The 15832-nt window shown below is 33.9% G+C and overlaps 1 long non-coding RNA gene across 1 annotated transcript; it reads right to left on the reverse strand.

Moving 5' to 3' along the window:
* Positions 1-1600: 1600 nt before the first annotated feature.
* LOC309624961 lies at positions 1601-7794 on the reverse strand. Its single transcript, XR_014242269.1, has 2 exons — positions 5816-7794; positions 1601-5465 (listed from the first exon to the last, which is right to left on the reverse strand). It is a non-coding gene; the product is annotated as an uncharacterized lncRNA (long non-coding RNA).
* Positions 7795-15832: the final 8038 nt, after the last annotated feature.

Below are 15832 nucleotides of genomic sequence, written 5' to 3' on the forward strand. Positions count from 1 at the left end.
TGTATGAACCTTTTACTTCTTTTGTTAAGTTTATTCCTAAGAATTTTATTATTTTTGATACTATTGTAAATGTTTTTTTTTCTTAATTTTATTTTCACATTATCATTGCTAATGTAGAGAAATACAGTTTACTTTGCATATTAACCTTATGTCATGCAAACATGCTGAACAGTTTAGTAGCTATAATAGTTTTTTTTGAATTCCTTAAGATTTTCTACATCCAATATTATGCTATATGTGAAGAGGAAAAATTTTATATGTTCTTTATTTTCCATTTTAGATGGCTTTCATTTCTGTTTCTTGCCTGATTCTCTTGGCTAAAACTTCCAGTGCGGTTTTGCAAAGTGGTGAGAATGGACATCTCTGTCTTATTCTTGAGCATGGGAAGACAGCTGTCAATCTTTCACCATTATGATGCAAGCTGTGAGTTTTTCATAGATTGCTTTTATCAGAGAGGTTCCTTTCTATTTCTAGATATTTTTAGTGTTTTTTTATCATGAAAGGTCATTACTGTTTGTAAGATGATTTTCTGCATCTATTATCATGTGGTTTTGCCATTTATTATATAAACATGGTGTTTTATATTGATTGGTTTTATATGCTGAACCAACATGCATTCCTGGGATAAATCTCAGTTGGTCATGCTATGATCTTCTTTATATATTGCTGGATTTAGTTTGCTAGTATTTTCTTGAGGAATTTATGTCTATAAGAGATATTGGTTTCTTTTTCTGTCTTTGCTTTGATATCAAAATAATATTGGCCCCATGGAATGCAATGGGAAGTGTTTCTTCCTCTTCTAGTGTTTGAAATGGCTTGTGAAGAACTGATGTTAATTTTTCCTTAAATGGTTGTTGTAATTTGCCTTAGAAGCTATTTGAGCCTGGGCTTTTCTTTGAGGGAAATTTATTGAATGTTAATTCAGTCTTTATAGTTGTTATATGTCTATGCTTATTTTAAAATTATTCTTGAATGAGTTGTGGTCCTTTGTGTCTTTCTAAGAATGAATCAATTTCATCTAATTTATCTAATTTTTGGCACATGTTTGTTCATAATATTTTCTTATAATCTTCTATATTTCTCTAAAGTCTGTAGTAATGTATCCTCATTCATTCTTAATTTTATTAATTTGTTCAATCTCCCTTTTTTTCATGGTTAGTCAATCTAAAATTTCATCAACTTTGTTGATCCTGTCAAAGAACAAATTTTTAGTTTTCTTGATTACTCTCTATCATTTTTCTGTTATCTACTTCATTTATTTCCATTATGATCTTTATTATTTTCTTGTTTATACCTTTCTGGGATTAGTGTCATATTCCCAGCTTCTTGAATATTCAAATGGATATTCAAATGGATATCATTCAAATGGATCTCTATAGGGAACTTTTAAAGGATAATCATGAAGATGAATAAAGAATGAATGTGTAGAAATCTTACTGTCAACTCTGTTTGCACCAATTCTTTTTACAATAATGCTGGATAGCATGGAAAGTTAACCATACCGTAGTCAGCAATTAAAATGGAAAGAGCTAAAGATCATGAGTTTTTGGTAGATGGAATACTGTGAAGATTTTTAAAGAATTAGGTCTTATAGCGTCTGTTGTTTTTTTTTTTTTTTTTGACTAGAAATATGTACTCTGAAAAGACCTATGTATTTTGGATATCTTACTTAAACTAAGCATCTTCCTTGCTGCTTCCTGATCCCCACTGTGCCCCTCTCAGCATCAGACATATTCCAGATCCAGATTTTCTCTTAATGGCCTCCCCTCACTTTGTTTCTAGGGTCTGCTAAAGGGATGCCCAAGTCAGAGCAATGCCTATTATAGAAAGAAAAAGAAAAAGAAGCAAATCAATCCAACATGGGAAAGAAATTCCCTAGAGATTTTAAGGTTCAGAGGAATTTGTCACTGGATCTTTGACTGATGGTCAATGCTAAGAAATGTGCAGGTGTTTGAACATATTTGTAATTTCTATTAAAAAAAAACCCTGAAATTCTCTGAAGATGATTTTCCATTAGGCTATCCAGTGTCCATTAAAAATTTGAGAATAAAATGGTCTTGTAAACAAACTTTGCTTTAACAGGATACATTGGATTTTAAAAATAGCAAAACATTTTAAAAAGCAAAGCCAAATAATCATGAATATATTACTGTTTGGCTCAAAAGAATACCTAGAACAGAGGAGTTATTGATCCATTTTTTAAATAAATGAGTATATAAGTGGATGTATACATATGCATGCATCTACATGTATAAATATATAAATTAATTAATACATGAATGACATGAAATATAAGTGGTCAAATGGTAAATTGAGTTGAATAATAGTTTGATTCCTTTTTCCCTGAATCATTTATATGGCAATGCTTACAAACATACATAAAAGCCATTTCACATAGATTCTCTAAAAATATGTATCCTATCATATGTGAAAATAGAGCAAGTGATTTTTGAAATGTTATAAAACAAACATCATAAACTATATTGTAATAGGCTCTTGAAATACTATTTTCCTTAACTATAAAATGTTGTATGGTAGTGTTATAAATACCTTGTAATTTAATACCTCTTGGAACTGATCATCAAAATGAGGGTATAAATGGCTCTGAAGAAGAAGCTATGTGGAAGCAGGACTGTGGAACACTGGCTTTATTCTGGCTGGAGAGACAGCCAAAGGGAATATGTCATTCTCTTATAGAAATACTAGGAATGGGGATATGCCATTAAGGGGAAGACTTTCTGTAAGTAGAATGAAAGAGCACAGTGATGGTATTCTTGATAAATAAATTTGATGAACAGTACTAGATAATAGAGCAATGTAGCATTGGATGTCAGAGGGTTAAAGAAGGAGTTAATATCAAACCATATCATCTCACACCAGTCAGAATGGCCATGATCAAAAAATCCACAAACAGTAAATGCTGGAGAGGGTGTAGAGAGAAGGGAACCCTTCTACACTGTTGGTGGGAATGTAAACTCATACAGCCACTATGGAGAACAGTATGAAGGTTCCTTAAAAAACTAAAAATAGAGCTACCATATGATCCTGCAATCCCACTCCTGGGCATATATCCAGAGAAAAACATAGTCCAAAAGGATACATGCACCCCAATGTTCATTGCAGCACTGTTTACAATAGCCAAGACATGGAAGCAACCTAAATGTTCATCAACAGAGGAATGGATAAAGAAGATGTGGTAATATATATAATGGAATATTACTCAGCCATTAAAAAGGATGAAATAATGCCATTTACAGCAACATGATTGGACCTAGAGATTGTCTTACTGAGTGAAGTAACTCAGACAGAGAAAGAGAAATATGATATCACTTATATGTAGAATCTAAAAAAAATGTAACAAGTGAACTTATTTATAAAACAGAAACAGACTCACAGACTTAGAGAATGAATTTACAGTTACTAGGGTGAAATGGTAGGGGGGAGGGATAGTTGGGGAGTTTGGGATTGACATGTACACACTGCTATATTTGGGATGGATGGCCAACAGGGACCTACTGTGTAGCACAGGGAACTCTGCTCAATATTATGTGGCAACCTAGATGGGAGGGGAGTTTGAGAAGGAAGGAATGCATGTATGTGTGTGGCTGAATCACTTTGCTGTACACCTGAGGCTAGCACAGCATTGTTAATCAACTATACTCCAATATAAAATAAAAAGCTAATAAATAAATAAAAAGTTTTAAAAACCCTGTAATTTATTTTATCCTGTAAACATAAGACTTCATTATTTATATGTGAATTATTAGAACAAGCCCATCACTTATACTAATGGGACGAGTTCTACTTTTCTGAAAGTAATATGTGCTCTGACTGTTTGAAGTTTCAACCTGCTTTACTACTGGGCAAACAATCTTTGAAATCATGTACTTTTTTTTTTTTTTTAAAGGATCACAGTTTGAGAGGATCCAGAGGGAATATATGGGAAATCTCAGGCTTGGACTTTCGAAGATGATAGCATTTTAAAGAAAAACAAACTAAAATACAAAGCAAAAACAAAATCCAAAAGTTGAGTCTTTAGTTGATAGTAAATTCATTACTGTGGACAGGTTTCATCAGTCACAAAACTCACAAAATGTAGCTTAAAGCATGAGTAGATTTTTTTTACAATTCCCTTTTTTTGCCTTTTTGCTCTCCCCTTCTATCTCCCAATGCCCCCTTCCTTCTTCTTCTTCCCTTTCCCTCTCTTTTCTTTACTGCTCTCTCTCTCTGTCTCTCTCTCTGTTTCTGTCTCTCTCTCTCCCACCCCTGTTTGCTCTTTAAAAATGTTATTATTTGGTGCAAAAGGTACAACCTTTTTCTTGGGTGACCATGATATTTTGATGCCCATTACCATATTTGTGACTTCTCATGCTCTAAACTTCATTTTAAGTCTCCAAATTGAGGAGTATGATAGAGCTGCACCCTGTAAGCGGCAGCGAGCTTCAGGACACTGTCATCAACATTTTATTCATTTTTTTGGTGCAAGAAATGTTATCTCTATTTTCAAACAATTTTATAAGTTTAGTGAGTGTTCTGGGATAATTTTATTATTGTCTAATAGAAAAAAAACAATTAACAGGTAGAGAATTGTGTTAAAGTTTTCACTGAGAAATAGAACAGAATTTTTTCCTTTCACAAATTAGTTGCTAGGAATAAAATTCAGAGATGTAATAGAATTGGATACAGCCAATCTCCCATCTCAAACTGGATACGCTTGTACAGAACTAATTGGATTTTAAGCCTCAGTGATAAAGTCAAATGGAAAATTCTGAGGTTTTTGGAATTCTAATCCTAGGTAATCATATACATAGTTACTTGTATATGAATGTGTGTTGAATGCATGAGTGAACTACTTAACTGTTGATGATTCTTCTAAAATAAATGACAATGTACATGGCCAACTCTTTTTTTCCCTTTTTGGGAAATTCTTTTACTTACCTATAAACCTAGCAATACATGAAAGCATTGTTAGTAGACATTTATCCAGCATCTATGTTTTTGAGTTGGGAGAGTTTCAAAATATTACCTATTAAGATTTAGAAGAGCACCATGTAATCGTTAACGGTTTCAAATACCCCACATGCTTCTGTGGGCCAACAGGAGCTTCATAATTATCGAATATTTAGAATGCATCTTTCACTCAACTAACTAAATAATTCAACTTACTCAATTATTTTCCTTATTATACAATTTTTTTCACATCAAAAAGCATAGGGATTAATGCCAAGAAGTTACATACTAAATTTTTTTAAGGATAAACTTCCAGATAATTTTTTGAGACATATGTTTGAATATGGGTAAGCTTGAAAGTTTTACACTAGTTTTGGCTTTGCCCTAGTCAGGTATGAAGGTAAAATGCACACACACACACATACATACATACACAAACTACAAATCACGTAGGAAAAGACCTATATTATCTGCATTTCATGAGCAGTGAAAAGCACTTAAATTTTTTTAAAGCACTTTTCTTTTTTATAGCTACTTTATTTATTTATTTTATTTTATTTTTGGCTGTGTTGGGTCTTCGGTTCATGCGAGGGCTTTCTCTAGTTGAGGCAAGTGGGGGCCACTCTTCATCGCGGTGTGGGGACCGCTCTTCATCGTGGTGCGTGGGCCTTTCACTATCGCGGCCCCTCCCGTCGCGGGGCACAGGCTCCAGACGCGCAGGCTCAGTAGTTGTGGCTCACGGGCCCAGCTGCTCCGTGGCATGTGGGATCTTCCCAGACCAGGGCTTGAACCCATGTCCCCTGCATTAGCAGGCAGATTCTCAACCACTGCGCCACCAGGGAAGCCCCTAAATTTTTAAAAATACTTTTTATTATATGAAACTGAGGGTTCATTCTTAAATGAAACTCTCCTTACAAAGATTTCATTAAAGGATTAAGTAACAAACATTGAAGACTACCCTGCTGCATTCCTGGATTTTAGAGGTTGAGCCATCTCATTTAGCGATGTGATCTGGGAAACTGGAAACAAGGGCACTTTTCACAGCTCCTTGCTTCCTTCTGATGTTTGAGATTTAGAAGTTTAGGACTTCTAGATAGCCTTTGCACGTGGCCACATCAGAGAATCTAAGAACGGTGGGAGTGAACTTTGCTAACCGTTATAGTTCCAAATGTCTTTGAAACAGAAAAAATACACTCTAATTCAGGAACCAAGTCTATAGTTGGATACCCAAATTTAACATGGTAGAATTCCAAGTGTGATGAGTTTTAGGTGTAATCTAGCCGAACCTGTTCATGTTCTTTTTGAAGAAACTGATGTCTAGAGTGGATTCATGATTGACCTTTAGCCACAAGTCAAGTAACTAGCAGTACTTGTCAATGTCTGGCTGGCCCCCTTTGCCAAGAAACTACACTTTAATAATAAAAAGTGTCCTGGAGGAGAGAAGACCTGAGAGTTATATATTCATCCTTACCAGGCTGTTTCATTTCACATTATAAGCAATTGATTAAGTGGCCTTAAGTCCATTTGGCCGTGAGTGTAATACAATTATAAATAAAGGATGGGACAATGAAAGCCAGAAGCTAGATAAGGAGGGCTGGATGGCTTCCAACAATGTCCATTACAGTAGTGAAATGCAGTTGCTCTGTGGAGTTTTGAAATATACCATTACTCTTTCCCCCAAAAACAAAGCAAGCAATAAATAAATAATACAAACAAAACCAAAAAACAATTTTTCTACTTTCAGAGTGTTTTATAAAAAATTACTGTTTGCCTTTATATTAAAATATAAAATTGCTGCTACAGAAATATGTCATTTTAGCAACCACCCAGGGCCAGTGATACAGAGTAAGCCATAGGCAGAGTGTGGCGCATAGAACACTGTGGTGACTGCCTTCATGCACATGAAAAGGCTGTACACATTCATTGTCATGGTTGATTACCAGCTGTGTTGTTACTCAAAAAGACTTTATTTTCTTATCCAGGGCAAACCAAGGACTTTTGTGGGCTCTTTGGCTCCTGGCCTACATTTTACAGGATTCTAGGGTTGTGTTGAGAATTCAAAATGTGTAAGAGGCTCTCACTCAGGCAGCCAAATCACCAGGTAGAAAAGCTATAACTAGATGACGTTAGTATTTTCTCCAACAGCTGACAGACAGAGCAGCCGACTTTCAAAGAGTTGTTTTCATTAACTTACCTCCCACCCAGTGAAACTCAATTTGGGAACAATTCCTCCACTTGCCTAGTATCAAATCTTCTTCCCTGAGGTCTTAGTAAATGGGGCCTGGTAAAAACTACACCAGAGGGATTCCCTTATTGCAGACCAGTTTGTTCCTTTAATGAGGCTGAGCAAATCTTGGTGCTAATTTAGCAAATTCACATATTGCATAGTGGTATTCTTCCAGTGTTAATGGCCCCAAGATATACTGCTTATTCCTCCATAGATCATACTCTCTGCTCCTGTTTTCAGAATTAGTCCTGTTCTCCCCTCAGGTTTGCAAAACCTGTAGCAAATGTGTCAAAGTTGAGCTGGGGAATGTGTTTAGATGGAGAGGTGTGAGGCACTTCCACATATTAAGGACAAGCAACATATCCGTTGGCCAGGATTCCATCTTCTACTCCCGAGATGGAATCTCTGGCTGTATTGGAACAGGGCCTCAGGGCCTCTTCCTGCAGGGTCTCTTTATCACGACATCTATGTGAACTGAGTTTTCATGTATCACTGACACATTTGGGCCAGAAATGAGAAAATAAACACTAACACGTTAAACACACATCTGAAAGAGTGAAAAGAGTAGAAAGATATCAGTTCAGGAGAGAAGGGAGGGGTGCCTTATAGCAATATTCAATCTTGATGGAAGTTAATCTGAGCCAGTAGGTTAGGAGATCTAAAACGGTTTCTTAAGGGAAAAAAAATATGAGAAAACAAAAGAGGCAGGCTCCTTGGAGAGTGTCAACGTACAGAGAATGGAAAACAAAAAGCATAGTATCTAGATGTGAACAAGAAACAAGAAAATGACATTATGACTCTCCATTGGATTCAAGGTGATTTTGAGAATAGATCAGCAGTTGAACCTGATGTATAGATCCAGCACTGAACTACTTCGGGCATGGCATGGAACTGGGTAAAACACAGTCAGTGTTCTTGAAAACAAGACAGTCTCCTTTATTTGTTATTCTTTAATTCTAGCTCATTTTGTCATCTATGGTGTTCCATTTGACATTTTATTTAATGTTGATGTTATCAAATAACTGGGGGAAAGGTCACAAACATCTTAGGTGAAGGCAATTCCTTGAGTCCATATTGGACCTTTGGATTCTGATGTGTCCTCCAAATCCAACAGAGTATGTATACTCAGATTTTAAAAGTCCTGTGTATATCATCCTAAGAAGAGGTCAGCCCCAAATTAGATTGCACGTGTGCTGAGATGTGGCAGCTAAGTCAAATAGTTAAGAAACGAATTTTGTTTATACAAAAAATTGTTTTGCCTTAATTTTTCTTCTTAAGTATCTTATAGAGATGCATGGTGATGATGTCAAATTTCAGTCATCAATAGCGACATTTTACCCAGTGTGGTGTGGCCCTCTGACACGACAAGGTGCTCATTGTCCAGGAGTTAGGATGGTGTCACGGAGCTAGAACTTTTAGATAGTTTTAGCTTTCCAAAGGGACAGTACAAACTCATGCTCATTCCTAATTTGTTGGAAACAATTGCCATTTCTAACCAGTGCATACTTGGTACAGGCAAAATCACATCCCATTTGTCTTTTCCTTTACATCATCTCCCCTTAGTCCCTCTTTTTTCTTTGCTTCTATGCCAAAGAGATTTTGTTTTAACTCCTTGTTTTTATTTTTATTTTTTGTACCCCATCACTAACTTCATAACCCTCGAGACCCAAGAAGTTAATGTGTGGCATACAGATTTTGTCATATGCTTTTTCTTCCCAATTGTTATTCAAATTGCCAAATGGGATTTGATGGCTAACCACCAACCCAGAAAACAAGCTGGGCAACAGGCCAATGGCAAACCAGAAGGACCAGTACCAGGATAAAAATTGATCCACAGACTTCCAATTTGTAGTCAAGAAGGGAGTTAAATGATGCCCCTATTAAGATTCAGAAAATCAGTGCTTTGTGGTAGGATAGCCAATTAGAATAGCTCCAAAAGTTTAGAAAAAATTTCCCACCACTACCACTGTGGCAACACTATTAACAAATAAAAAGAACAGAATTGTTTTCCCTTGGTTGTTAAAAAATTAAAATTTCTCAATTTGTGGCTGGCTGCAATCTAGATCCACCTTTTTCTTTGAAGGACAGTGTTTTATAAAATGCTTTATTGTATGTGCCAAGACCAGAAGCAGATTCCCAGAGGACCCAAAAAAGTTTGAGCCAAATTTCTCCCCAAGAGAGAAGAAGGGAGATGGATTGTGAACAGTAGGAATAATAAACTAACTCTGAAGGCCATTGGAAGATACTCATCTAAACATGTAAATGTACAATATAGTAAGCATTTAAGAGGCCCAAGCCAAGGGATGAATGGTCCTGGCAATAAATCTTAATGTGAGAATATGGGGTACACAGAGGCAGATCATGTCAAATGTAAATGACATGATCAATGACTAATATTGATTTTAAAGTACAATGTATAATTTAAGACTTCCTAATTGAATAAACATATGTTGTGTTTTGTTTTCTATTAAAATGGCTTTTTTTTTTTTAATGAAAATAAGGATCCGAGCTCTGTCATGTTACTGTTGGTGAATTACTTACATTCTCTGCAACTCTATTCATTTAAACTGTAAAGTGAAATGAATAATGATTACTTTTAAGATTATAAACCAGGCTAAGCCATGAATCCAACCATGCTAACAAAAATACCATAATTTCATAATTCATTCCTAGTGAGTGCTCCAGAGACAGTCTCTTGACTTAATGTACCCTAATCAAAAGATCTTTTTCAAGATATCTCTGCTGGAACGTTTGGTGATGGGGACCATTGATTCTTTTCTCTCTGTTGTATATGTCAACAATTTCTCTTCACAGCTACCTGGGTCCTAGGCTCTTCCTTCAGTGTCAGGAGGCATCACAACAGTTGTATCTGTTAGGATACTTTGGGTAGCAAGATACAGAAATCCAAACAAATTAACTCTAAAAATAAGGGAATGGACTGATTCATATGACTAAAAAAATCAAATGATATAATGGACTTCAGGTATAGTCTTCAGGTAGGTAATTTGGGATATGATGCTATTGCTTTGAAATTTTGTCACCTCTCATCTACAATTTAAGTTTCATCCATTGGTCATTTTTTCTCACAGTGTCAAAGTTATTTCAACAATATTGAAGGGTCTCCTGCAAGGTATACATAGAAGCCTTCAGGTCATTCAGACTCAAGTTAGGAATTTGAATCCCTGACCTCATGCTGTTCTTTCACCTCTTTGTCCAGTGACATAAGAGCAACAAGCCAACATTAATATATTCACATTAGTTTTCCAAAAATGTTCAAAAGTATCATATATACAGCAATCCAGCTCCTTGTTTCTTTTTTTTTTGAATTTTTGAATTTTATTTTATTTATTTTTTTATACAGCAGGTTCTTATTAGTAGCTCCTTGTTTCTTAGAAGTGGTTTATTAGGAGTATCCAGTGAAAGTATTTTGTATATCTCTATTGCCAGATCACACCATGAACTATCTACTACTAGAAATAGAGTCATTAGCATCTTTAAATCTAATCACATGAGAAAGCCAATTTCAGAGACTCCAGAAACAAATTAGGAAACTCATCCTTAAGATTCTATTCCTCTAGAATCATTCCTGGTAGTAAAATCTGTATTAGTGAGGGTTCTCAAGAGAAATAGAACCAATAGGATAGATAGATAGATGATAGATAGCTAGATAGCTAGATAGATAGATAGATAGATAGATAGATATGTATATATATAAAATATATATTTCTCATAGAGAGAGATATAGATATATGTAGAGATATAGGTAATGTATATACATGTCTATATAGGTATACCAATGTATAGATATATATGTACATATATCTGTATATAATGTGCATATAATGTACAGTAGTATATAAAATACTAGTATTCCCCTAGTATTTCATTTTTACTGTATTTTACAAAAGTACTTATCTGTGAAGGACTCAAAAATAATAAAAAGAGAAAAAGAAACCTGCTCTTTAACCAGAGATATTTTTGGGAATCACTTGTATAGAACATTTTCTTTCACTGGACAGAATTAGCCACATACTCAAACGTGATATTATGTGTGCCTAAAAGTAAAATGTAATGACCTTTAATGGCATTGATATGCTGGATTTTTGAATAAGGAGAAAATTGTAACCAGGAACCATGAGAAATATTAATCAATAGAAATAGGCTCAGAAGTACAGAAATGACAAAGTTAGCATATAAGAACTTTAAGACAACTATTATAAATCTGGTTAAGAAAGTTATGGAAAGCATAAGTATAATGAGAGGAGAAATAGAAAAAAAAGGACTATAAAAAAAGAACCGAGTGGAATTTCTATAGTGAATACTAGAATATCTAAAATGGAAAATTCACTATTTTGGTTTAAGAGCTTATGAGACACTGAAGAAAAGATAAGTGAAAATGAAAGAAAAATAGAATGCATCCAAATAAAAGGGAGAAAAAATGGTTTGGAGAAAAATGAAAAGTCCTCAGTTACTTGAAGGGCAATATGAAGTGGTCTAACATATGCATAATTGGAATTACAAAAAGAAAGACAAAAATACTTATAAAATGTGAAATGTATTTTCTAAATACAATGAAAACAATAATTGTTCAGATCAAGTAAGCACCATGAACCCTACTGAAAAGCAGCAGAAAGAAAATACCACCAAAGGTCATAAAAGTAAAATTGATGGAAACTGAAAAAAAATCTTAAAATAAGCCAGAGGAAAAATAGAAAATTAAAATTATATATGGAGAACAAATATAAGAATAACTGATGACTTGTATAAAGAAGCAATGCATGACAGAGACAACAGAACAACAATTTGTAGGTCAACCCATTCAAACCACACAAATAAAAAGGTAAACATGTAAAGCCAAATACATGTAAGAGAATTATTCTACCACATTTGCACTACAACTGCTATAAACGGAAGTTCTTTATTCTGAAAGGAGATGGAACTACATGCGAACCTGAAATTAAACAAAATGCGCATACAGAGACATTGTGTTACACATGAGATTTTTTGCTTGTTTGCTTATTTCAATTTTTCTAAAAAGAATGGACTATTTAAAGCAAAACTAATAACGATATATTGTTGAGGTCTTAAAATATATAAAAATAAACTGAATATTGATAATATAAAGAAGGATGGGAATATAAAACTATGTTGGAGTGACACTGAAGTGGTACAATAGTTTTGGGGATTATACTGTGATAAGTTAAAAATGTGTCTTATAAACCTATGAGGAACCACATACACACACAAAGTTAAAAGAGAAGTGAAATGGAATGAAAAGTTGCTAAAATAATTCAAAATAATACAGGAAAAAATATAAAGGAGAAAATGCATGGTACCACTATCAAGATGGTAGAATTAAACCCAAACATATTTATAATTATAATGTATTTAAATAAGCTAAAACATTATATAGCAAAAATTGTCAGAATGGATAAAATGCAGGACTACACTATATGCTGTCTACAAGCAATGAAGTATATGAAATATTTATATTTTAAATAAAAAATAGCCATATAGATTAGAAGTAAAATGATGAAACAGATATGTCATGGAAAATGTAATCATTAAATTGATGAAGCAGCTATATTTATGTCGAATAAAGTTGGCCTTAGAGCAAAGAATTTTACCAGAGATAAAGAGCATGCACATTGTATTGATAAAATGATCAATTTATGAAGAAATAATACTAAATATGTGTGCATCAAATAAGAACAATTTGAAAGATAAACCAAAAATTATGGAACACAAAAGAAAAATATTCCATTTTAGTTGGAGATTTTGAGAATTATGAAAATACATAGAAAGTGTGAATTTCGAAGGTCTGAACAACACTGTTGTCCAACTTGACATCAAATTTTTATAGTGCACCACACCAAACAACTGAAGAATATACAATTGTTCATGTGCATGTAAAACATTCTGGACTGTATTCTGGACCACAGAGCAAGTCTCAATAAATTTCAAATAATTGAAATTACTTGGTATTAAATTAAAAATCAATAGTAGAACATCTGGAAACAAATGGAACAAATATATATAAAGTAAACAACACTATTTCATATAACTCTTGGGAAAAAAGAAATCACAAATAAAATTATAAAATGCTTTGCAATGTTAGATAATAAAAACTACAAAATGCAAAATTTGCAGGATACAAGTAAAACATTGCAGAGATATTAATTATTTTATGTTTATATTAGAAAAGAAAGTTTTGAAATCAGGCATCAAAGCTCTACTTTAAGCTAGGAAAAGAAGAGCATATCAAACCCAAAGGAAGTAGAAGGGAGAAAACAAAAATAAAAAACAGAAGAATAGAAACCTGAAATAAAGAAATTGGGCAAATAATAAAAATCAATGAAACCAAAACCTGGTTGTTTTTAAGGACCAATAAAATGATCAAGAAAAAGTGAGATCTATGCAAATTATGAATATCGGGCTGGGCATTAAACTGTAGGCAATACTATAGATTCTACAAATGGACATTATAAAGACAATAAGCCTATATTATGGACAATTCATAGCAACATATTTGACCACTTGGATGAAGTGGACGTATTTCTTGAAAGACACATTATGAAAATTGACAGAAGAAGAAATAATCTGAGTAGTCCAGCATAATTTCAGTAATTAAAGTTTAATTATTAATAATTAAACACTTTCTGACAAATTCTAAGCCCAGAGAGTTTTACTGGTTAATTCTATCAAATATTTAAGAAAGCTCTTTGAGAAAATAGAAGAGCAGGGATCATTTTCAATTCATTTATGAGTTCAGGATTACAGACAAAGGCATTAAAACAATGAAACAATACAGTTTTCTTCAAAAAAAGAGAAGGGCAGTTTTCTTCTGCCCTCATGAGTACAGATACAAAAACTTTTACAGAATATCAGCAAACAGAATCCAGCAAATGGTAAAAGTAAGTAATTTGTCTCTATCCACTGCCTCCTCTTCTTCTGACCTGGTTCACAGCTTGAACATGGAAAAGATTGATGTAATATGTTGGACCTCCTCAAATTAGAAAGAAAAAAAAAGAAACAAAGAAAGAAGGAAAGAAGAAAGGAAGGGAAGGAAGGAGGGAAGGAATGAAAAGAGAGCTATAAGAATACAGGGTGTGGTAAAGGATAGGAGGAAGGACAAAGGAAATGGATAAACTGAAAATTTTATGATGATTTCAGAAATATAACCACAAGAATCTTTCAATACCATTTTTATTTGGGAAGTTGTGTTTTAGTCTAGGCCCTCTATTAAAGTGACTGAAATGTAACTCATACAGGCTTAAGTGAAACACTTTCCCCCCTCCAACACACACACACACACACACACACACACACACACACACACACACACACACACAATAGGTTTATTTAAATCTGTAAAGTTTGAGATATTCTGAAATTCTCATCAGGATTAACTCTCTCTGTCACTTTAAACAATTTTTATTTATATTGGCTGATTCTCAAACAAGCTTGCCAGGTTACTATGAAAAAGCCCCCAGAATCTCCAGAGTCACAAGGTTCTTAGCACCAGCAATCCCAGAAGTAAAGAGAAACTCATTACCGACATCAATAGTGAATGCTGCAAAAGGGCTCTGACTTGCTGTGTGTTTAGGTCATGCACCCATTTCTGGAACTTTGATAAATGTTATCCAGGGACATATCTTTCATTGGCCCTCTGGAACATCTATCCTCTTCAAAATGGTCAGGGCCATGTTTCGATGATGCCATCTGGAGAAGGGGAAGCTTCCAGAAGGGAAAAAAAAAGTCTCAAAGGTAAAAGTAAATGTCAGAGTTTATTTCATTCTTGTGTTTCTTTGTTAAGAATCTATGGGAAAAAACCATTGCGAATGGAGTTAGAAGACCTAAGATATAATTCTGGCTAAACAACAGGCCAAAAAGTACATGCTATGTGCCTACGTTTTTCCTCATCTCTCAAAAGAGATAAATGCAAAACAGTCACAATAACAACAACTACATTTATTGAATGCTTACTTGACAGGCAGTTTTAATATACTCACCCAATGAATAGGATCAACTCTCTAGGTATAATTATGAGGATCAAGTGAGATAAACTAGGTAAACTGTGTATCATAGCACCAGGCACTTAGGAAGCACTCAGTGCATCTTAGATATCATCAGCATTACTGCTCCAGCTGACGGTATTAAAATTTCAATAAGAAAATATGTTATTTGCTAGCAGCTAATACAGCCTCAATAAATGTTAGTTAAATTTGAATGTTTTAAATAGTATGTTGACAAATATTTTTCAGTGACAAACTACACTATTGCATAGTATTATAATGAACTAAACTAATGGTATTTGTAAAGACTAACAGACTAGTACAATAAATGATAGTGATATTCTAAATTTTCTTTTCATTTCCTCAAGACTTTTTGTCAAATCAACAAATCCTATTTTAGAATAGTCTTTTTTAAAAAGTAGTTTCTATTTATTTGAGTGTGCCAATAGTATTAGAACAGTACAGCTAAAATTTAGATGATCTCTTTATGTAACAAAAGATATCAATTCAAGAACAAGGGCAACTTACAAATGACATTAACGAGAATAAAGTGGAAATAATGGCAAATGAAATTATGTTGGCTTTGGATTAATGTTTAACAAGAGGAAATTCATTTTATTCCTCAAATACAATTATAATT

This window comes from Balaenoptera borealis (genome assembly GCF_965194805.1).
Source record: "Balaenoptera borealis genome assembly, chromosome: 3".
NCBI classification, from domain to species: Eukaryota; Metazoa; Chordata; class Mammalia; order Artiodactyla; family Balaenopteridae; genus Balaenoptera; species Balaenoptera borealis.